The sequence below is a fragment of the Excalfactoria chinensis genome, chromosome 2, assembly GCF_039878825.1.
Source record: "Excalfactoria chinensis isolate bCotChi1 chromosome 2, bCotChi1.hap2, whole genome shotgun sequence".
NCBI classification, from domain to species: domain Eukaryota; kingdom Metazoa; phylum Chordata; class Aves; order Galliformes; family Phasianidae; genus Excalfactoria; species Excalfactoria chinensis.
The window spans coordinates 36,515,098-36,537,603 of NC_092826.1; the positions used below are offsets into that span (position 1 = coordinate 36,515,098).

Here is a 22,506-nt window from a genome sequence, read left to right on the forward strand (position 1 = left end):
AAATACAGAAATAAATGCAGTCTTCAAGTTTAAGCAATTAATTTATCTTAAACTCCGTTGCTGACTTGTTGTTTGTTGTAAGCCTCGGCTGCCTGGTAACTTTCATTAAATTTGATTATTAAGAGCAGAGAAATCTTGGGTCAGCTTTTATCTTTGGGCCTGTTTCACTTCCTACATCTTGTTTTTGCAGCAGGGACCAGTGAGGGGAACTTCAGCAGTTTGTTCTTCCTTCGCCTTTCCGCTGAAATGGCTCTGAATGTCTCAGTCGCTCCTCACCTCGTGGATTTTAATCTCTTTTTAATTCATTACTTTTCTACTAGACCACATTACATCATCCACGTCTCTCAAACTGAATCAGTCCCAATCATGACATGACCCCTGAATGCTTGTAAGAAAGAACAAGAACAGCCTCCATCTACCCAGTGTTTACTATGAGAGATGTGCCCAGGACTCTACCTGTAACTGTAGTGTAAGAAACTGTACTCCAGCTGGTAGCACTTCTAAAAACAAGAGAAAAAAAATCAGGAAGTCCTTTAACTTCTTCCATGTCTGTCTGAGAAATGGTGAGACAAAGCTACAATAATATTTTGCTATGCACATATATAAAACGGGAAGGACAACAAACAGTTTAACCAACAGGGTAACCTTCAAAGAACAAATATCACTGTAGTGTATGGAGCAGGCTATGAGATATCCTCAAACACATAAGTTAAACCATAAAATCTTTCCAAGGGTTCACTTTTATAGTAGCTACCCGTTTTATTACCACAATTAGAGTGCTGGGCTAACAACTACTTTCTGGAACAGGCAGTACAACTGCATTATATCAGCTCTGAAGCAGGCTCTGCTTATTCAGAGGTTACTGCATGGTGGTGGGGAAGAACAAAATGCAAAAGGTTTCAGATCACACTTGGCTTTGGAGCTATCTCATATCTCCCAGTCTTAAACACTCTCTGGGGCTGATAGCAACTTTGAGCCTAAATGGCTCCTCACCTTCTCAAGTAATCAGGAAGAAGTGGCATCTCTCACTCTCTTCTCTAGGCTTTAAGGATCATTTTCCATTTCTACCAGCCATCCCAAGATCCCGTCCCCACCTCTGCATCTACTTGAACTCATCTCTCCTAAGGGCAGGAGGCTGGAGCTGGTCACGTGCTCCAAGATGACTTTCAGCAATGCCTTGCAACAAACAGCACTTCTGTTTCTTTCAAAGGTAGAAATACGTTCCCCAATGAATTTACTGTTTTCAAACTTTCATCACACTGGCCTTTTGTAATCATCTTGTGATCAGTTAGAACATCCAGGCTTGTCTCATTTATCATGACAAACTCTCATGAGAGCAGACTTTCATATCTCCAGTAGCATGTCCTCACACTCCGGTATTGAATTTCTTCATGTTGTTTTGCCAGACTGTTCTTTCTGCACAGTATTTTTTAGCTGCCTGTGTGTAATGCCTGCTAGCATGCCAATTGTTCCCCTACTTTTACTATTGCTAACAAAAATATTAAAAAAGAAAGCCTCAATGCAACAGGAACGTATAACCATACAACTAGACAGGAGTTTGGGGAAGTGCAGCAGACAGGCACCACAATCCTGTTCAGCGTCTTTCACAATTCCTTCCTAAGCCACTATGAGAAAACTTGACTTTGTCCACACTATCTCACTTTTATTTTCTATCATTTTCCTTTCTCATTATCAAGTATCACCCTATCACCTTCATATTTCCCAACTTTTCCTTACAGTTACAGTTCCATCACATTTACTTCTGCAACATTCATTTTTTTTCTGTCCCACACCAGTATTTCAGCCCCTCCCCTTCAGAACTCAATTCCCAACATGAGTACATGAATATCTCATCCTGACCACACCAGTCTGGTCTGACAAAACACTTTCTTGAACTCATAACATTTTTTATATCCATTCTTCCGCCCTTTGGCATTGTTGTTGTTTTTTTCCTTTCCCATATCAGCCTGCATATTGAAATCAACTGAAGGACTACATAATGTTTCTAATTTAACTTCTTAAAGATGTTTTTTAAATCAAAATTCAAGTTAGGATGGGGGAAAACATAAACATGCTGCTATCTGACTACAGCGAAAGTGTACAGTGTATCAGACCATACAGAAAACTATCCCCCCGAGAGCTGATATAAGAACAGGAAACTTCTGGTGTGATAAAATACCTGCAGTTGCTGTACTGATGTGTTTTGTTGCACACAGAGGAGAAACCTTTTCTTCTATTCCCCTCCCCCTTTATTTTATTAATTTTATTTATTTTTAACTTCAAAAAATGGCATTCTAGCTATGTGGTGCCTAATATTAACTAAGGTACTGATTTAACAAACAGAAAGTAAGTGATGTTAAGTTACCACACCTCAAACTTCCAAGAATTAAATAGTCAAATATGGCTAAGTAGAAATTATGTGTGGTCAGATGAGGTTTGCGCTTCCCTCCACAACCACTGCTATAGCATTTATAGGGTGCTTCGGCAAAACTAACCATATCGGTTCATGTAAAGAGTTTCCTATATTCAACTGTTACTAACCAAAGTCCAATCTTCTGTTGTTTAGTCTCTAAATTCCAGGGTTAAGATAAGTTTATTCAGTGCTCAGCTCCTTGATCTTTATGGGAACTCATGAATAACAGGGTAACAAATATAATGGTTATCAGCATAACTGATGACATCAGAGCGGTAGCTCTAGCTGGGATAGCAGACAGGGAGGGGACCGAGCAATGACCAAGAAAGAAGCCTTATCTCCTTTTTATGAATCCACCATAGCTTTCTCCTAAATTTCTTTGCTTCATTTAAGGAATTTGACCATTGTTAAAAATAAGTAAGAGAAATCAATAAGAAACGCTGACAATATCTAATGCCATCATGGCAGCACAACAGTGTTATTCCACTTGTAAAAGGATAAAAATAAAATGATGAAGTCAAACGTCACTTTGAAATGGTGTAGAATTTGATCATACAAACTACCAATTCTTTTCCTTGTTCACTCAATTGAATAAAAACGCCGAAGCACAACAAAGTTAATCCCCACTAGACTACTTTTGTTAACACTGCATAATAGACTTTGTGGATTATGAAAAAGTTCCAGGTTCATGCAGTCAGTATCTTTGGCACTGATTTTAAGTTGAGCCTTATATTAAACTAACATCTGGTTTCTGACCTTATAACACTTGCTTCATTTTATTACGGTCATTTGCCTCAACTGCATCCTCGAGACTTTTGAATCAGTATCAACAATGAATTAATTCATTTTGCCAGCCCTCAGGCAACCACATCTCCCATTTCCTCAACCTCTCATCCACTGTATTTACCTTTTGAAGACAGGGGAAAAGGTCATAATTTGTCATAACGGAATAAATACTTTCATCAAATTCTTCAGAAGGATCACATGAAATAGAACAGGGAAAGAAGCATGCCAACATGTTAAAGGGAAGGTTCCCACGTACCTTACAAACTGAAGCGTTGAGCAAACTATACATAAAAAAGATCATTTTCTTCACTAGTAAATAGCCCCTACTAATGAGAAACAGCGACTCCGTGTAAGCAAATCTCCATTTCCAAATGAAAATTTGGCCAAACCACTATACCAAAGAGAATAAACGATTTTCCTAAGTATTCTGAAGAATACAGAGCAAACCAAAAGGATCACATCCACATTGCAATCTGAGCATGTCTTTGGTTCACATATGTTTTGTGCATCTTTAAATTCACCACTTTGGCCAATAATGTGAATGTGCCAAAGGTTCAGTAGTACAGTATTTGCCCTGAGCTTTACAGATGTCGATGATTACATGTAGCAGTAGGATCCTTCTCTCCATTGTAAATGACTGGTACAATCACTTCTGCACGGGAAAACAGGACACCACCCACAAAAATGATAAGGTTCTGGGGGCAAAGTCCAGGGGTAGCCTCTCTATAACAGCATAGAAATCTGAGGATACAGAGTTGCAAAACTGAAGGACAGGAGGACCTTTAATAATTTCTTTAAAGAACACTTTTTACCTCACACCTCTGCAGCTCTCTGTCACTGTTGCCGGTCTTGCCAATGTACAAACCTACATTCTATCCCTCACACCAGCACTTCTTACCCACCTCCTTGCTCTCTCCCCTCTCACATATCTACACTTTGCCTCCCACACCAGGTGTAGTTTGAGGTGTACAACAAACATTTCTACATCAGTCCAGAATGCCTTGTTCATACACACAGCGGTTTTACTCCGATACTGCTGATTTGAACACACCTGTTAGCTTACCTGAAGACAAAGGTGTAGACACACAAATTACACCAAGCAACCAATTGCCCTGTATGAGCTATTTTGCAGTACCAAATGACTGCATTTACTATGTAATACATGAAATCAGTGAGCTTCTCCCAATTTTCAGAAGAACACATAGGACAAAGCGAGCAGCTTGCTAACATACATAAAGTATGTCAAAATTTGGCTGTTTCTTAAATATCATCATCAGGCTGCATCCCAGGCAGCAATTCAGCTGAAATCTGTCAGTCTGCCTGCACCCTGCATAAGCCGTACTGGAAGATATCCTTGCCTTCCTTCATCCCATCCGAATAAGGTTTTCTTATTACTCAGCCTGGACATTCCTGACAAACATATGAACGAGGTATCGGTTAGGAAGTATCACCAATAGCTGCTATGACTAAGGGGAGATTGTGGTTACTAATAAACACAGCCTTCAACCAGTTAAAGATGTTGCTGGCAATAAAAAGTCCTTTGAAGAAATGATGCCTTGCTTTGAGATGTACCTGTAACACAAATCTACTGCCATACCGTAAACAGAGGACACAAGGACAATGAAATTATCACATTATGTCCTTGAAAACAGTAAAAAAACCTTCATCCATGGTAAAGGTTTTGAGGGTGGCCTCATAGAAAGAATACCACTTCTTCTTTAAGATTATCTTCTGTTTTCAGTGTATTTTATTGAGGGAAAGGGGAGCAGATCATCATCATGTATTAGCTTTTCTTCTCCCAAATTCAGGTAACTAACTCCATGGAATAAATCTTACAACTCATTTTCAGCACTAATTAAGTTAGTTGCAATTAAATTACTGATGAGGGATTTCTATATTAACAGATCTTAATTCTCTACTAGCCTGGTCATTTTCCATCCCATATTACTTTGCATCATGCTGCTTTTACCATCCTCCTCCATTGGTCAGAGGTCTTAATTTGCCACCACTTCCACATTTAAATGCTGACATATACTCATGAATACACTTGCCACTGAAACATGGCAATCTCATTACAGTAGTATCACACTGTGACTTGGGTGCCTCTCTGAAGCACTGATTTTTACAAACAACTCACAAAACAGGTATTTTTTCCACCCCCTTTGTAAGCCAGCATATAATTCAGTTGCAAAAAAGATCTAATTCTTCAGCAGACTATTTTGTGTATCGTTAGCAGCACTGCCCTCAGCATGTCGTATACACAGAGGAACCCTTCCCAAACACAGACCACTGTACTCAGGTATGTAATTAAGTTTTAAGAGCGAATGCTGAACTCGGAAGAAAACCTGGTGTTAAATCATTCATGCTGATGCATACTAACACTCTGACCCAGACTGCAGTTCCTCTTGGAACTTTGCAACTGGGCAAGTTTTCTTCAGTTGCAAAAGGAAGTTGCAATAGTCCTATAAAAATTAGTGTCGAATCCGGTATCAGTAAATTACAGTAGCAGAAACACTGTCCTGAGCTATTCAACCTTTACAGTAATACCAGGAGAACATTTAGCGCTAACTGAGTAAGGACTCACAACAGGAACCACCCAATCTTCTTCTCACTGGTGTAATTAGCAGAACAACCTTTAACTTCAAAGGCGTAATCCACATTCTAGAAATAGCGTTCCATTTATAATTCGTCCGTTTAACTTAAACTCTATGTTAATTCTATTTCTCTGGGAGCACTGAATCTAAACGGCGCACATTCTAGGTGACTTTCCTACCTCAGTGAACAGTTCCAAGCAAATGCTATAATTCGGGGTGCACATGGATGTATCAGAAGATATTGGCTGAGCAATGGTTTGCTACAGATATTGATAATAAAACTGGGAGAGCTATTGAGTAAACAATTCTTGGAGGTGTTTTTTTTTTTTTAGGTGACATCATTGAGATCAGGACTTTGTGAAGAGATACAGACAGACGTAAATGTACCAAGTAGTCCTGAAGCAATGCAAAGTAGTTCAGGTCTGAAAGCCTGACACAGAAAGGCAGAAGCACACTTAACTAAAATCTTGTGAAACAACACACTCAAGCTGAAGTGACGGTAAAGAAGAATATGTGTCACTGAACAAACCTGGAGTGAAAACCAACATGCAAGTTTCTAAGCATTCTTCTCACATTTGTTGCATGCATGAGCATGGATATGTTGTTTCTCCAAAGTTAACCAAAATTAAATACTGTACATTCTTCCAGCTTTCAGAGAGGAATGAGAATGGGAATTTGGAAACTCTCGAGAAAGGATTGTGAAGCACTGGCACGCCAGCTCAGTTGGCTGTCCCTAGTTCAAACGTTCTAAGGAATAACTATGCACCTTGGATTGTAAACATGCGTGTCTTTGCAAAGGACCTTTCTCAAAAGCAAGAATGAGAAAGGAGGAAAAAAAGAACTTCTCCAAATCTTGTAACAGCAGCTACGCAAGAACATTAACTTGATTTGAATCCTTTACATCTGAGATCAGTTGTGCTACACTAAGCAGAAGTTCTAAATGAAGGACAACATTTTCATTTTGTTCAGACTTGGAGAATCACGCAGCATTTGCTTAACGTTTCCATTTCTTTCATTTTCAGAAACTCTTTAATACTTTGACCACTGCTACTACTTTGGCTGTGCCTGGACGTTTTGTTTTCTCCCTCTAAAATCAACAGTGGTCCCCTCACAAGTATCAAGACTCGACTGCTTAGTATTTAATGTTTTCTGTTGTTTCTAGCCCTGCTTAATGCTCAGGAGCCTAGCAGTTGATCGCAGATGCCAACCTAGGAATTATGACCAGAGCCACTTCCACCGAATCATGCTCTGATCCTATAATTAACATCTCAGAGAAGTTCAGGCCAGGACTTCTTAAACAAAGTGTAGGACGCAGATCTTAATAAGCACAAAAAAAACCACATGATAATGTTTACAAATTTAGACTTGTGGTAAATGTGAGGTCCGTAAGAAGAATTATTTTCACATTCGTACTGCAAATTGCAATAATTTTACAGCTCTCTTATTACAACTGTACTGGCTGCTCGTTAAAAAATATAACCTCGTAATTTTGAATATGAAATACAGAACTCACAGGCAAGCTGCATGATTATACCTTAGTGAGCAAAAACCACAGACAGTGCAAAAGCCCTGTTGTTTATATACAACTTTTGCAGCTGCAATGTCTACAGCATACAGCTAACTTTCCAAGCAAGATCTAGGAATAAATCAGTATTTGTTCACAATTGTTATCTAAGACTTGCTCAGGAAAACCGTAATGACTCCACAATGAACTTACATTTGAATCTTATAGAATTAAGAACCATGCAATGAAGACACTAATATTGTGGGGATGCACAGGAAGTTCTCAGGACTATACAAACCATATGAGAAAAGGTGAAGGGAAAACCCCTGAAAGGTCAGAAATGGGGTTAATGCTGGGAAATAAATGAAGAGGGAAGTCTGGAGAAACAACAAGATAAAAGGAGAAAAAAATATCAACAGCAAAGAATAATTAATAGGGTAGAGAACTTCAGGCCCTAGAAAAGCACATTTTCTCCATGGATATGACAAGACACAGAGTGTATAATAAAACAGTTGCATCACTGCTCAAAGGAGCAATGACTTTTCCGTGTTATACCATACCAAACATCTTGTTATTTTTAGTTTTGCCAATGAAGCAAGGAAATCATAGCAGGAAAAGACAAACTGCAAACAGTCATATCCATTACAGAAAAGAGCAATATTCACATTTCCAATTCAAATAAGGTATTAGAAAGCTGAATATTCCATTTTCTGACACGTGAATCCAATATACTCAGACTTGCTTAAATATTCCATCTAAAACAGAAATAGCTCCCTTGAAGGACCTTTCTCCCCCACTTAACCACTCCTACAGACAAACCACTTCCCTGCTGGTGCCTGCTCCACATAAGTTGGTTTTTCAAAGCTTGCACTGCTCTCTCAAGACTAACTCCATCACATTTCACTATCCAAAGGGACAGGGTACCTGGGGCACACTGCCACCAGAGCACAGCCCAGAAGTCCCAGAGCTTGAGCTGTTGCTATAGCACCACACACTCAGTGTGAAGCCTTGGGTTCTTCTTCCAGGCCACCATGCATATTGATAAATCCATGCTGCTGCTGTGAAACCAGATGGGTTTATGAGGAAAGTGAACACTGGCTGCAAAATCCTTTGTACACAGCACAGAAAATCTTCCTGCATACAAGAGAAACAAAACCTGATCCAAGAGAGCTAGAAACAGCATCACAGATAGCTGACAGCAGACAAAGGGGTAGCAGCCAACTTACAGGTTACATTTAAGAAGGAAATTAGCCTATTCCCAGTAAAGCTAAGAACGTTTTTAAACCAAACACGACTGACAGCTTACTCTAAAGATAGACTGTATCTATACATAATACTAGTTCTAGATAGAGGACTCCTCCTGGCCATCTATAGAACAACAGAGCTGCCGTATAAGGAGGCATAGGTTTCTGAAAACATTGCAAAGACCATATCAGTACTGCTGAGCCAGACACTGTGATTTCACAGCAAGAGGCTGGAGGTACATATTTCTGGGCACTTATTCCCTAATAAGGCAGCACGTGTAGATTACAAAAGACGACTAGATTATGCAAGGCGCAGAGGCTTGTAGTGTGACAGAGGAAAAGGAAAAAGTTACTGCACAGAGATCCAAATCAAGAGATGAAATAAATGACCTATACCACTGACAGTCTTGAAAACAAAGCAGGACAGAAACAGAATGACACTGCTGAAATAAAATGATGTGGGAATTAAAAAGGAAACAGCAGTAGGAAGAGAGTATTGTTATAGAATCACAGAATCACAGAATCACAGAATTATAGGGGTTGGAAGGGACCTCTAGAGATCATCGAGTCCAACCCCCCTGCCAAAGCAGGCTCCCTACACCACGTCGCACAGGTAGGCGTCCAGGCGGGTCTTGAATATCTCCAGAGAAGGAGACTCCACCACCTCCCTGGGCAGCCTGTTCCAGTGCTCCGTCACCCTCACCGTAAAGAAGTTCTTGCGCACATTCGTGCGGAACTTCCTATGCTGGAGTTTCAGCCCATTGCCCCTAGTCCTGTCCCCACGCACTACTGAAAAGAGACCAGCCTCGCCACTATAGCTCCCACACCTCAGGTATTTATAAACCTGGATCAAGTCCCCTCTCAGCCTTCTTTTCTCAAGGCTAAACAGACCCAGTTCCCTAAGTCTCTCCTCGTAGGGGAGATGGTCCAGGCCCTTCACCATCTTTGTGGCCCTCCGCTGGACTCTTTCCAAGAGATCCCTGTCTTTTTTGTACTGGGGAGCCCAGAACTGGACACAGTATTCCAGATGAGGCCTCACCAGGGCAGAGTAGAGGGGGAGGATCACCTCCCTTGACCTGCTGGCTACGCTCTTTTTAATGCACCCCAGAATGCCATTGGCCTTTTTGGCTACAAGGGCACACTGCTGGCTCATGGCCAACCTGTCGTCCACCAGGACGCCCAGGTCCCTCTCAGCAGAGCTCCTCTCCAGCAGGTCTTCCCCCAACCTGTACTGGTGTATGCAATTATTTCTACCAAGATGCAAGACTCTACACTTGCTTATGTTAAACCTCATCCGGTTTCTTACTGCCCAGCTCTCCAGAGAGAGCTTATATAGCAGAAAAAGAGAGCAGAAATAGAGAGCTTATAGCAGAAAAAAAGATTGAAATATTGCTTTTTTTCCAGGAAATAAGGGGGAAAAAAAAACACCAAAAAACAGGAGGACAGAACATTGTTATTAGCAGAATAATTCAAAGCAGTGTAACTCTAATGCTTTTCTAACACTTCAGTAAGTGGTAGAGAGGTGGGAGCTGCTACCAAGCAAATTAAGAGGGGGATTTTCAAAGGAAGTAAGCTCTCCTAGTCAGGCCCGGTTGCAGCACTGCTGTCTGTTGCCTGCCCAGCAATCAACCACATCATCTACTTGCCAAGAGAAACAGGCTTACCATTCACCTTAATGTGGCACAGTGTGTCTTCGCTGACACCAGGACAGCTGCCTCAGTATCTCACTCAGCCAGCGCAAGCACAGCTGGCAAGCAGTGACAGCACAGAAACCTTGCGGGACAGAGAAAGGAACACAAAGTGCCACGATAGCAATAAAGCAAGAGAGTTGCTTAAAGGGCAAGTTCTTCTATACCCCTTCAGCCTTTGTACAGGTTAGCAGACCTTTGGCAATGTAAAAGTGCCCTTTAAATCCCATTTGCATGCTTTGCAACCTCATAACTACATGTTCAAATGCCTCTTGCAAAGCCTTTTGAACAAACTGAACACAGAACATCCAGCTTCGGATTTCCTCTTTCTCCTGCCCATCCCCTTCCTGTGTGTTTGCCAAAAACTTTCACTTCCTCAGTGACACTGACACCAGTACTGACCATCACTTCAATTGCGTTCTCCAGCTCCCATCTGTCCAGACCTAAAACATAGTCACGCTAGGGCAATCAGCATTAACTGAAGAGGTTCAGATATCACATCAAAACACACAGCATTGCCCTAGGGAAAAAGAGCTTCCGTCCGCTGAATCTAATGAATAAGACTCATGATGCTGAAGCTGGCAATTTCAATAAGTGCAATAGCTATACTACTACTTAGAATATTTCCCATTCCAGTGACAATACTGGGAAATATTTTCATTATCAAGATAGACAGAATAAAACTTAGTCATAAGTCACACTAACTTATAAACACATTAGCATAATGTAGGAATTGACTTCTAATATTAACATTGTTGCAAGAACATCCATCATAGATGGAAAGAACAAACCTGCTTATCAGCCAAATATACTTACCTCTGCACTAACTTCTGTAATAACATCTTGCTTTACTTTATGCCCAAGAAGCAGCTTGAGTATAAAATGCCATCAAAAAGAAGACAAATAAACAAACTAACAAAGCAGTCTCCATGTACTTATCTGCACAAACTAAAGAAGCAAACATAAAGTAAGGCAGTATGTTATGGAAACCACATCAGTAAATCCACTTAACAGGCAATGATCTTGGTGACGAGCTTCCTGGAATGGCTTCCTGTTAAACCAACTAACGAACAGTTAGGAACCTACCTCAGATAGAGAAAAGTTTGTAAGGAATGGACTCTGTTTCAGCAGCAGAGCTTGCTAAAACAAAGAAAAGCCCAAAAACTATCATTCCAGAAGAAAAGATGTATATCCTGTACTTCTATCCATATGGCAACCTGCCTAATTTTTGGGTTTAACATCTCGCAGTTTGCTATTACAGGATCTTTTATATGATCTTCATGTGGCTTGGTCAAATGAATGCGTAAAGTAAAAAAACAAGCCTTTGCAAATCAAGTAACAAATTCTTCAATGCATTAACCGCAGTTTAGACAGGAAGAACTAGCCTCTCCTCATGCAGTGTGCAACAGAGACAAGAGAGGAAGAAGGTAACGCTCTGCAGACTATTTATCTTTTCAGTACTTTGAACTGACCAAGTAAGATAGTGTTGTGCAAACATAGGAATCAATTGTAGATACTTAAGATGCCAACACTTTCAAACAGATAGGCAATGCTCTCCTAAGGTAAAAGAGATGTTGGCCTGAGTAGTGTTGGCTTTCCATTTTTCGCCCATAGAAATGAGACCTACTCATACTCTCTTCACCTTTCCTTCATGTCCTTTTGCTCTCTCCAGCAGAGTTTGTCAGGATATCTTCTCTCTTCTGAGGTTCAGCTGACAAAAACAACTCTTAAACTCACCTCAGTGAGTTGTTCTTCAGAGTATGCTATGAACACAAGTATTTCTTAAGTACTTGGAGCAAACACTTCCAGCACAAGATGCATTTCTGCCTTTACATTTTGTACCATGAAGCCACATCTTCAGAGAAGATGCCGAACACCACGGTGGGTGATTCAGTCTCAAAAATTACACCATTCGATGACCACATCAACAGGAAACGTATTTGCATCACACAAAGATAAATAAGCAAGCACAGACCTTTGCATCCTTCCCTGAAGGATAATTACCATTTAAATTTAAACTAGGAACATACACAACACGGCCAGTTACGTTGTATTTGCTTTCTGTTTGTAAAAGCTAAATTCTGTGGGAAGACACTGTTGCTGTTTGTAGTAGGGCAGTCTCCTCCTACTTGTTTGCTTTACTACAGGCTGCTGGCCGTTTTCATTCCAATGTAATTTTATATTGCTTATCAACACAGTTTCCTGCGGCATGGCTTGGTAAGTAGGGAAGTCTTTCTCTCTTCAGCACTCCTACACTCATATGAAAAAAATAACACAAATAAATGAAAGAAATAAAGCAGCAGGTAACTAACAGAAGTGGGAATATGGCCTGCAAGAAAATCCGGGCCACGTTTATTCTACAGAATGATGCTGTTTCTTATGGAGACAGAAATGCTGCTCTTAGGATGAATTAACAGTCTGTCTAACAGATATGCATGATTTTGTGCAATTATTTACAAACACAGCTCTATAGCTCCATGAGGAAGTATCACCAACTGCTCACCAAGCTCACACAGCCCCAAGGACTCCCAGTCAGTGGATTCTTCTCTCATCCCCAGCATTATCACATGACATCTTGCATTCTTTAGGGATCACTGGTGCTGTGGAAATGCAACTCTGCGCATGGAAGTGCTGCCACAAGCAGAGTGCAAGGAATCCTACTCTACTTTCTGCTGTCCCCCTCACTTTTCTCTTTTTTTTTTAAACCTTCATGCTGTTCCTCATCTGCTTGTTCTCTGTGTTCACCTAGTTTTGCCAAGAGCTGCTTTTACAAAGAAACTCTGTGAACCCCAAGAGTAAAAGTGGCTCTACACTTCCTTGAACACAACAAATAAAGTCACAGCTGCCCTTTGCTCAGAACATACATGTAGAAAGAGGAAGAAAGGCCTTGTTCCCACCTCAGATCTCCTGGCCCATCAATAAAAACAAAAATTGGCTCATGACCCCTAAGTTTCCTCTCAAAAAACTCAAAGATGTTCATTAAGATTCCAAACAACATGCAAAATACAAATAGGAAAATGCCTCCTTTTCAAGACGGAATTCGAATCACATCTCACTTTAAATGCTGCAGTTCTTAAATGCTCCTAAATAGCTATAGACAGGTCAAACAATTGTATCTCTGGTCTTGTGAGTCATCACACCACAGCTCCTAGGGCCTTGGACTATCTGCACTGCATGTTTTAGGAATCCCTTCCCACAACACTTGCTGCTGCCTGATGCTATTTACCTTACAAAAGCCAACCAAGTCAAAGGAAGGGAGCTCACTTCAATTAGATAGATAAAATAGAGGAAAACAGTGTATGAGAGAGCTGTGTATACATTCCCAAATACATGCAAGAGAAAATATCATATTGATGGAAATACTCTTGAAAGGGTAACATTAAAAGCAAGGAATATTAAACATCTGAAAGGCAATAGGGTTTTGCTTCATACAAGTGCAAGTTTTGTAATTCATTGCATTGTCAGTAAAAGTCATTGCACAATTCTGCTGGTCAAAGGCACTTACAAGGCTTCAGCCTTTCCTTCATACAGAAACAAACAGGAAAACATAGGATATATACATAAGGACATATACATATATAAACAACCTCAACCTTATTTACTCAACAGACAACAGGAGAAAAGCAGAATAACTTCAAGTCAGACAACTACTGTACTGACAAGAAAGTTAATTCCACACCATTATGGTTAAATACATATATGTCAACAGCACGCAATTAAAATACAACTCCTTGTTATTAAATCAGTTCATTTCTAGCTGGTCTATAGCTCACAAAGCTGAAGAGGAGAGAGAAAAACACCACAAATCTCAGAAGAGAGAAACAGAATGAGAAATCTGTTGATCACGGAATTCATTAATTTTTAATCCTTGCCTTTATAACATCCTATAAACAGCATCAAAGCGATATTTCTGCTGCAGCCTGTTGCTGCTTTTTCAGAGAAAGCCAAGATTTTTCTCACACGCGCTTCCAGTGTTGGTGGCGGTACCTACTGTAAAGGCATGAAGTCCTATGGCAAAACGTAAGCAGCTCCTTCTCTGCATTCAGCACCGAGTTAGAAACAATTCCCATGATATGATTCTCTTTGGTAAAACTGAGCTGTTTTACCAACATATCTTAGCCATTTCCCAACAACAACAACTACTTTTGTAATAAGGAAAGAAAAATAAGCCTTAAGTAGTTCTATGATCAGCACAGAATTACCCATCCATTCATACCTGCAAATAACATTAAGCTATCTGGATTATAAAACTCTTTCAGGTTGTTTCCAATTGGCATTAGGATGGACTAAGATGGGAATGGTCAGACTGGGCTTTTTTCAAAGGTGTGAATAAAGGGTAAGGGATGAGGTGCTGACCTCAAGTGAAATGACAGAATAAGAACCTTCGTGCTCCCTATACACAGGGAGGAAAGTCATATCCGTATGTGGATATACAGGATATCTCCCGTTTAGATGTGCATACACGTAGCTAAGCAAATTATAAGTGTTAATCTCTTCAGTTTCTCGTGCCAACAGAGGTCAGTGGAGCAGGAGGATGAGTTCTCAGTGAACGCATTCACTGCCGACATGCATAGGATGCAATTTCAACAGAAAGGCCAAACACAAAACTACACAGACCTAACCTGACACTCAGATCCAAAACCAAAATCAGGAGAAAGCCCCCAGCGACCACTCCTTGGGCACACAATATCATCACGGTAACAGCCGGCAGGAAACACAGCATAAGAAACACCACAGTGCCGTTTTCTTTTAAGCCAAAGTACGTCTGAGCCCACAGCGAAGCAGCAGCAGCTTTAACCTGGGCGATGCTCCAGGAACTATTCCTCCTGGAAAAAGCAATTGAAGAGGGGGGCCGCCTCCCCTCCTGAGGCTGCTGCCGTGCCTCCAGACACCCGGCTACCCGGCTCCGAGCAGCCCGACACAAGCAGAGCACAGCAGCAAGAGGCAAAGCGTTCTTCTGAGACCCCACCTACCCCAAGACCCTCCGGGCCCTGCCGTCCTTCCGCCCTCCCCGCGCACACGGAGCACCCCGGACAGGAGCTCTCTGTGCCGGCCGGCTGCCCCCCTCCTCGTCCTCCTCTCGCCTCCTCCAGCTCCGACCCCCGCCCGCAGAGCGGCCCCCGGGCGGCGGAGGCACTTACTTTCCCTGGTGCGAAAGTTAGGAGGGAGCGAGGAAACTCCACGGTTCCCGGGTGCTGCCGGGCGAGAGCTGCGGAGCGCGGCGCTGCTGCCCCGCCGGCCGGGAGACGGGCGCAGCCGGCGGAGGAACTTCGCTCCGCTTCAGGCGGTTGGCTGGGAGGCTCTCAGCCTACTTCCTGCTGCGGGGCTGCAATTTGCATGCGGACGGGCTGGTGGAAAGAGCTCTCGGTAGGAAGGTGTTTGCCCCGGGTGCTTTGCGGTCGGACTCGCTGCCCCCTGTCAGCTTGGGGTGCTGCCGAGCGGGAGCCGACGGCCGGGGGTTGTTTTGGGTTGAGCAGGGCACGCTGACACGGCCCCTTGCTAGAGTGGAGCTGCCCTGGGGCAAGGAGGCTCGTGGAGAGGAGCGAGGTGAGGCGGGGAGGCGGCGGCTGTGAACGGACCACTGCCTGGCACCAGCTGGAGAATGGCAGCTGTGGTTGGGAGCTAATTGCATGGCCTTCCTTATGTGTTATAACGTGGTGCAACTATGATAGCCCGAGAGATAAAACTGACCCAAGAAGCGAACTGTTCCACCAACAGCCTTAAAAAATGATGGGGAACTTTTCCAGCACTCAGTTACAGTGGCCTCTGAGATCCATGGGCTGGAAGGCCATTTGTATCCTAAGCTGCATCAAAAGAGGGGTGGCCAGCAGGGAGAGGGAGAAGATTGTCCCCATCTGCTCTGCGCTTGTGAGGCCCCATTTGTAGTACTGTGTCCAGGTCTGGGGCCCCCAGTACAAGAAGGACATGGAGCTGTTGGAGTGGGTCCAGAAGAAAATCAGTGGGCTGGAGCCTGCGAAGAAAGGTTGAGGGAGTTGGGCTTGTTTAGCTTGGAGAAGAGGGGACTACGGAGAGCCCTCATGGCAGACTTCTAGTACTTGATTGATAGGAGCTTCTAAGCAGGAAGGGGAACCAACTTTTTACTTGGGCAGATAGTGGTAGGACAAGGGGAAATGGCTTTAAACTAAAAGAGGGGAGATTTAGGTTAGACGTTAGGATAAAATTCTTTACTTAGAGGGTGGTGAGGCCCTGGCACAGGCTGTCCAGAGAAGGTGTTGATGCTCCATCCCAGAGGCATTCAAGGCCAGGTTGGATGGGGCTCTGGGCAGCCTGCTCTAGTGACTGGCAACCCTGCCCATGGCAAGGAGGTTGGAACTAGATAATCTCTAAGGTCCTTTCCAACCTAAGCTGTTCTGTGATTCCATGAAAACTGTAAAAGCTGGAAAGCTAGCTTGGAAGAAAACAAAGAACAAGTAAATAAAGTCATTTTCATTTGTGTTTAAAAAATGGCTTACTAGCCTGTTGAAAAGTGAAATAAAGTCTCGTAGATCAACAAAGCTCCAAACAGGAAATAAGGGTGTGAAGACATACTGCCTAGAGGATGCAGCTGACCAGCACAACAAGAACTAGAATCAGAACATCATGTGCATGCTGCCAGGCCACCTGGGCAAGTTCAAGTCATGGGGATTTCAAAGGCAGGAATTCAAAAGAAAAGCATTTAAGCTTTCCACATAAAGTGCTGAAGACTGTGAAGTGAGTTTGGAGAACAGTAAAAATGATGGTAGCCACAAGATGCTCTAAAGTATCTCTGCATCCTTTTTATTAAGGCCACCAATAAGGCCCAACTAGAAGTAGAGCTGGTGAGGCCTTCCATCAGAGCATCCCAGTGACTGAAAATATCCCAATGCAGCTCATCCCCCATGAGTTTAAGAGAAGAACCTAAATTGTACTCAGGAAAAAGAACTGGTAGTGGAACATACAGATCTTGGGCACTGATATGAAGGTCTGCCACACACAGTGATGTGCAGTTTGGAGAGTAGAAATGGTAAACAGAGCCCACGTTGGCCTTCTTTTCCTTCCCATTCCCTCTCTGCTTGGTTTGAAATCCACTTTCTCCCACAAAAGCATTAGTGCAAATAAAACAGAACTGAGTTTTGTAAATGTAAAATAGAGTCTGGAGATCTAGTAAAATACAATCTTGCCTGTAGTGTGAATAATTCAAAAGAATCAAAAAAGTTCTGAACTATCCTCAGTGGGCTGCTATCCGGTATTAGGTTCAGCAGGCATAGCAGAAACTAATCCGTTCTGCCCTGAGAGAGCTAATACGTAGAAGAGTTGAAGTAGAATAAATATATTGTACTTTCTAAGAAGGAAAGGACAGGTTGTTGGTATCATTTGAAATAAGTCACCTTTTTATGCACCTTAATTCCTTCTGTTAAGGCAGATAGACACCAAGTCTACCTTGTACAGCATAAGCAGGAAAGGAACTCTAATTATATACTCATCGAGAGGGAAAAATAAGGACTTGGTTCAGCCTCCCTACTTCTTTGTATCCGTTGCTAGTCACATATTTTAATATGTCTTTGTGTTTAGATCAGGAAATTCGGTGGGAATGGGGAACGTAAAATGGAATGTGAAAGAAACTTCAAGCCTGTCACTGCAGTGAAAGTCCTCGTAGAAAAGTCTTGAGTTGTGTTAGCCAGCTAGAGTTTATACTTAGCAATTTATTTTCTGCTTTGGGCAGGCTTGATTCCCAGACTGTGTTGTTACTACTGAATTAAACGTGGCTGCAAGACAATTCTGTGCCACGGCCAGCTGGCCCTGTAACAGCCTGTGGTGTCCGCACTGTTAAACTCTCTTGGCATCTCAAATAAGGGGACTACATGCAAACTCCTGTTTGAATAGTCTCTGGCCCATGTTAACTTCCAGATCAGCTCTGGAAATTTTTGGAGAGTGATAATTGGCCTGGGCCAGGAATCAAGCTAGTCTGTATTCTTGAAGCTCTGAGGTCCAGGAATGTTTCCTCAGGCACTGTTAATTACTGTCATATACATAAGCCTATAGAGTCTGTAACAATCCCATTATTCACTCATGTAGGTGGCTACTGAGCCAGTCATTGTTTGGGTTGTGTCTGGGAGAGCGTGTTAGCATTAAATGTAGAGCACAGTGTCTCTGACAGTAAATTAGACTTTATCAGAGGCAATGCAAACGGCAGGCTGCAAAAGAAATGTATCTCTCTGTGTTTTTGTATACTCCCTGCTTCCACAGCTTCTGTTTACTTTCTGTGCTGTGCTTGAACACAAAAGCAGAGCAGTGATAGAAGAATGCTAGTTAGTCATGAAACCATAATTGTAGCACCCAGAGCAGTCAGTTGAGAAAGATCTCAAGGAACGCTCAGGTTCAATCAATGCAAAAAAGCACGGAAAAGATCACTTTGTTCAAAAATAGGTTTACAGAGATTTAAATTCTTTGTAGAATGACAGGAAGAGAGATCAAAGATGCATGCAAAGCTAGAACAATAAATAATCTGGCTTTGTACACCGACACAGCTTTGGAACCTTGCTTACATTTCATTGACAGCATAATATATTTTCTCCAGAAATCCCAGCATTTCCATGGTCACTGCTTGCATTGCTTTACTATATTTCATTTCTTCCTCAAGTGATTATCAGTAAGAAGTTAGAGCCCAAATTGTTACCCCTCTTTCGAACAAAGCAGTGATTTTTAAAGAAGTGAAAAGAGAATTATAAAAGCAATTGGCTCCAAGTCGCACGCTTCTTTGCAAAACTTTGGGGGACAAAAACCAAACAAAGTAAAAGCAATGTGTTTTGGTATTCATTTTGCAATGCCGCCTTCCTTATTGTACCCTGCGTTTGTAGAGGAAGATACACTGACCATTGCAAGAAGAGTACTTGCAAAGTTTGTTCTAAGAAATGTGCTTCTCCTCATAAAGACTTTTCAAAGAAAGTTAATGCACTCATATTTCTGGATATTATTCCACGAGTTCCTCTTCTCGTTTGTAGTTTGAAGCCTGAGGAAGGGTGTGTGGGGGGGAAGAAAACAAACAAAAAACTTCCTAATTTCAATTTCAGTTCCACTGCGATTATTTGCAATGTGTCCTGTCTTACTTTATGATCAGATTTGCATGCTGAATTTTCTGGATGGTTTAGAAACACTTTAGGGGATAATGGGCAGATCCCTCTTTGGCTCGTCCTGCATTTGGCCTGTCATTCAAGCTAACATGACACCTACTCAGTGTCAAACTACTACACCTACCACCAAACTACAACTACTCAAAGAGAGAAATCTTTCCTGTGTTTAACTCATAGCTGGCTATGTTTTATTGCACTGACATTTTCGGGTCATTAATCCTAAATTTGCCTTTTTAAATTTCATCTAGTTAATTCATATTCCCATGAATGATCCATACTAATACAGCATGTAGGAAAAGTTCTTACCTTGGGATACTGTAATTCTTGAAGTTAAGAAAAGGTTCCTTCTTCTGTGTCTTTGCTTAGATATCTTAGATATTTGATTCACCCACCCTTACCTTTTTATTTAAACACACAGGAATCCTTCCCTTTTTTCCCCCCACTTGATTCATGGCTGTGAGCAGAAGCACTGCTTGTTAGTGAATCAAAGCATATTCAGCAGCTAGCAACTTTGAGAACTGGTCGCAATGAGCTAAGTTGTGTTTGTGGCACAGCACTCAAGAGTGTCCTGTAGAAACTGAAAATGGTCTATGTGTATTTTGTGCACTGTCCAGATTGCCTTCCTCCAAGAAGTGACAGATCAAGTGAAAGGTCTTCATTCTCATGAATATCATCTTGTTCACAGAGCCAAGAAAAGCAGCCAAACTTGACGGCTCATTCATCTGGGCAGCAATAAGGATGAGCTGGCAAGGAGGTGGTTCCATGAGACCTTCATTTTCAGAGATGTACAGATTCCTTTATTGGTCTGAAGAGGCTGCCCACACTATTACGCAAAGGAACAGCTTTGAGCTAATTCAAGAGCAGGTGTGTGGTCATTTCAAATTAGAAAGATTACACAGTAGAGATATTTTTGTTAGAATGGATTTTTTTTTTGCAACCTTGAACAATGGGCCTTATGCCCGATCTCAGCAGCCTGATTAGGTGTACAGCCCGCATCTTCTTTGCCCTCTGTCACATGAGATGCTAGTGCAGAGGCAGTGTGGTTCTTCTGGAGGTGGCTTCCAGAGTGAGCTGCTGCAGAGGTTTGTCTTTCCAAGATCAGTCAGTTTTCATGGAAAACTTTCTTACCAAATTGCATTGGAAATTCTGCTGTGCAAGAACAACACAGTGTTTAAGCCACTCTTGAACAGCTGCAGTAGCAATAGCAATCTTTTTTCCCAGCCACAGCCATGCAGTGATATGAAGCTTCCCTTCACAGTGCAGCTTTTGTTTTCCTCTGGGGTAGCAGAGAACGTCAAGCAACATATGTGGACATGGAGTTAATGAAGTCAGTTGGTAGCTCTGCTGAAAACATTTGGTACTGATCAAAATCATCATCCCTGTCCCCTTGTTCCCCAGGGTTTGTGAGAGCAGCTCTTGTCTGGGACAGAAGACAGAGTGCCACTGAGCATCAGAAAGATTGTCTTTGTTGTTTGAAACCTAAAAACACTAATTTTTGCTGATGCATTGCCAACCAGCCTTGGGCTTGGGAAGGTGACAGCTTCCTGTGTGAGCTAGGAGGTGTCACCCATGAAGGTCTCAGCCTGCACAGTCTGTGGCCAAAGAAGTCATGTGGGAAAGCTGTTCAGCCTGCAGTGGCAACACACTGTGAGATGATTTCTTCATTCCTTGTCTCCTGACCTGGCAAATCTTTCAGCAGGAGGATGGATGAATTGAGTCATCATGACTTTACTGCTGTCCATTTCTCCTGCTCATCTGATGGTGTGTAGCCATGTAGGGTACAAACCTGCTGCTAGGCCTATTTAGAGCAATGGAGTTGCTCAATCACCCTAATACAGTATGAGTCCACTTCTTGTATTTAGCAGCAACCCAGCTGTTGCATTGCCACTTCAGGACAGGGCTTCAGCAAGGCTGTGCAGTGTGACTAAGAGGAAGCTGGAGGGTTGCTAAGCTGCCTTTCCAAACCAGGCTCTGCTTTTCATGCTACTTCCTTCACAGAAGAGAGTCAAAAGAGCAGATGGTGACAGAGAAATAATGCAACAAGTGAAACTACAGCAAGTCCCCCCACCAGCTGCAGCTTGTTCCCATCCTGTGAAAACTGGGAGGGTCATGTTGTCAAGGACAACTTGACTAATTGTTTTCTGCTGAGTGGTTGACAGCTGTTTGCTATAACTTAAAATCATGCGTATGTTGGACATGAGCAGTAAATTATCTTTACTCTGATTTTCCTGTTCCCAGTTGCTGTTTCCCCCTGAAGCCCTTTGTATCCCATTCTTGGAGCCAGGCCCTGCTGACTCTGAAATGACTCTGACAGCCATACCGTCATATCCACTGCATCTCTTTGCCAGGGTTTCAAACTCTTGAGATGTCAACCCTTAATAACTCTGATGCCATCCATCCCTGCTGCAAAAGCCCCCAGATAAAGCTCTCAGCTGGAAACAAGACTACAGGAAGTTATTGAAAAACAAATACAAAAATAAAACCAAATCTTGAACAAAAGGGGACATGACAGCTATTTCCAGATGTACTTGAGTTGTAGATGTGGAAGATGGGCACTTCCCAAGTTCTTGTCCAGGATCAGCTGCCAGAACTTTTGAGATTTGTCTTTTGCTCTTAGCTTTTCCAGATCCCTTTGATGGCCCCAATGAAGCACCCATGGGAAACGGTGAACTGTATCTTGATGTATTTTGCCCACAAATGTCTGCAGCAGTACATAAGGAGTGGGGTTGGGATGGGCAGTTTCTGAGGAACAACAGCTGTTTTTATGGCTTGCATAGTTCTTAGAGCTTGACTTCTGTCACTGACACACGTGTGAATGCCAAGGCAAAGGCAAGGTATCTGCTGTAAGGCAAGACTATAGGATGAGATCTGTGACAAAGAAGCCAGACTATGCTGAGTGTCCGCACATGTTAAAGATGGCCAATGCATGCAAGACTGTAGGCTTGCAGATGACATTTAAGGGTTTTTATCTTTGAATAGGATGAGCAGAGTGGAGGCATGAGGGCAATGGGGCAGACTCTTGGGATGGATCTGATTGTGGGAGAGACACTGAACTTATCCTATGGCAAAGCCAGCTTAAAATCTACTGATACAAAGTTAATCAATAAGAACTTTCTACTGTACGTTTCAGGTCAGTGCAGTGTATTACAGGGCTGGTAGTATTTAAA

The 22,506-nt window shown here is 42.2% G+C and overlaps 1 protein-coding gene across 2 annotated transcripts in view; it reads right to left on the reverse strand.

Annotated features, from left to right (window-relative positions):
* LYN (LYN proto-oncogene, Src family tyrosine kinase) overlaps positions 1–15,498 on the reverse strand; it is a 46,535-nt gene extending 31,037 nt beyond the window's left edge. For both annotated transcript variants that reach the window (XM_072327632.1, XM_072327631.1), the window contains exon 1: positions 15,371–15,498. The gene's annotated coding sequence lies outside the window, so the exon portion shown is untranslated. The remainder of the gene's footprint in view (positions 1–15,370) is intronic.
* Between the last annotated feature and the right edge of the window lie 7,008 nt (positions 15,499–22,506).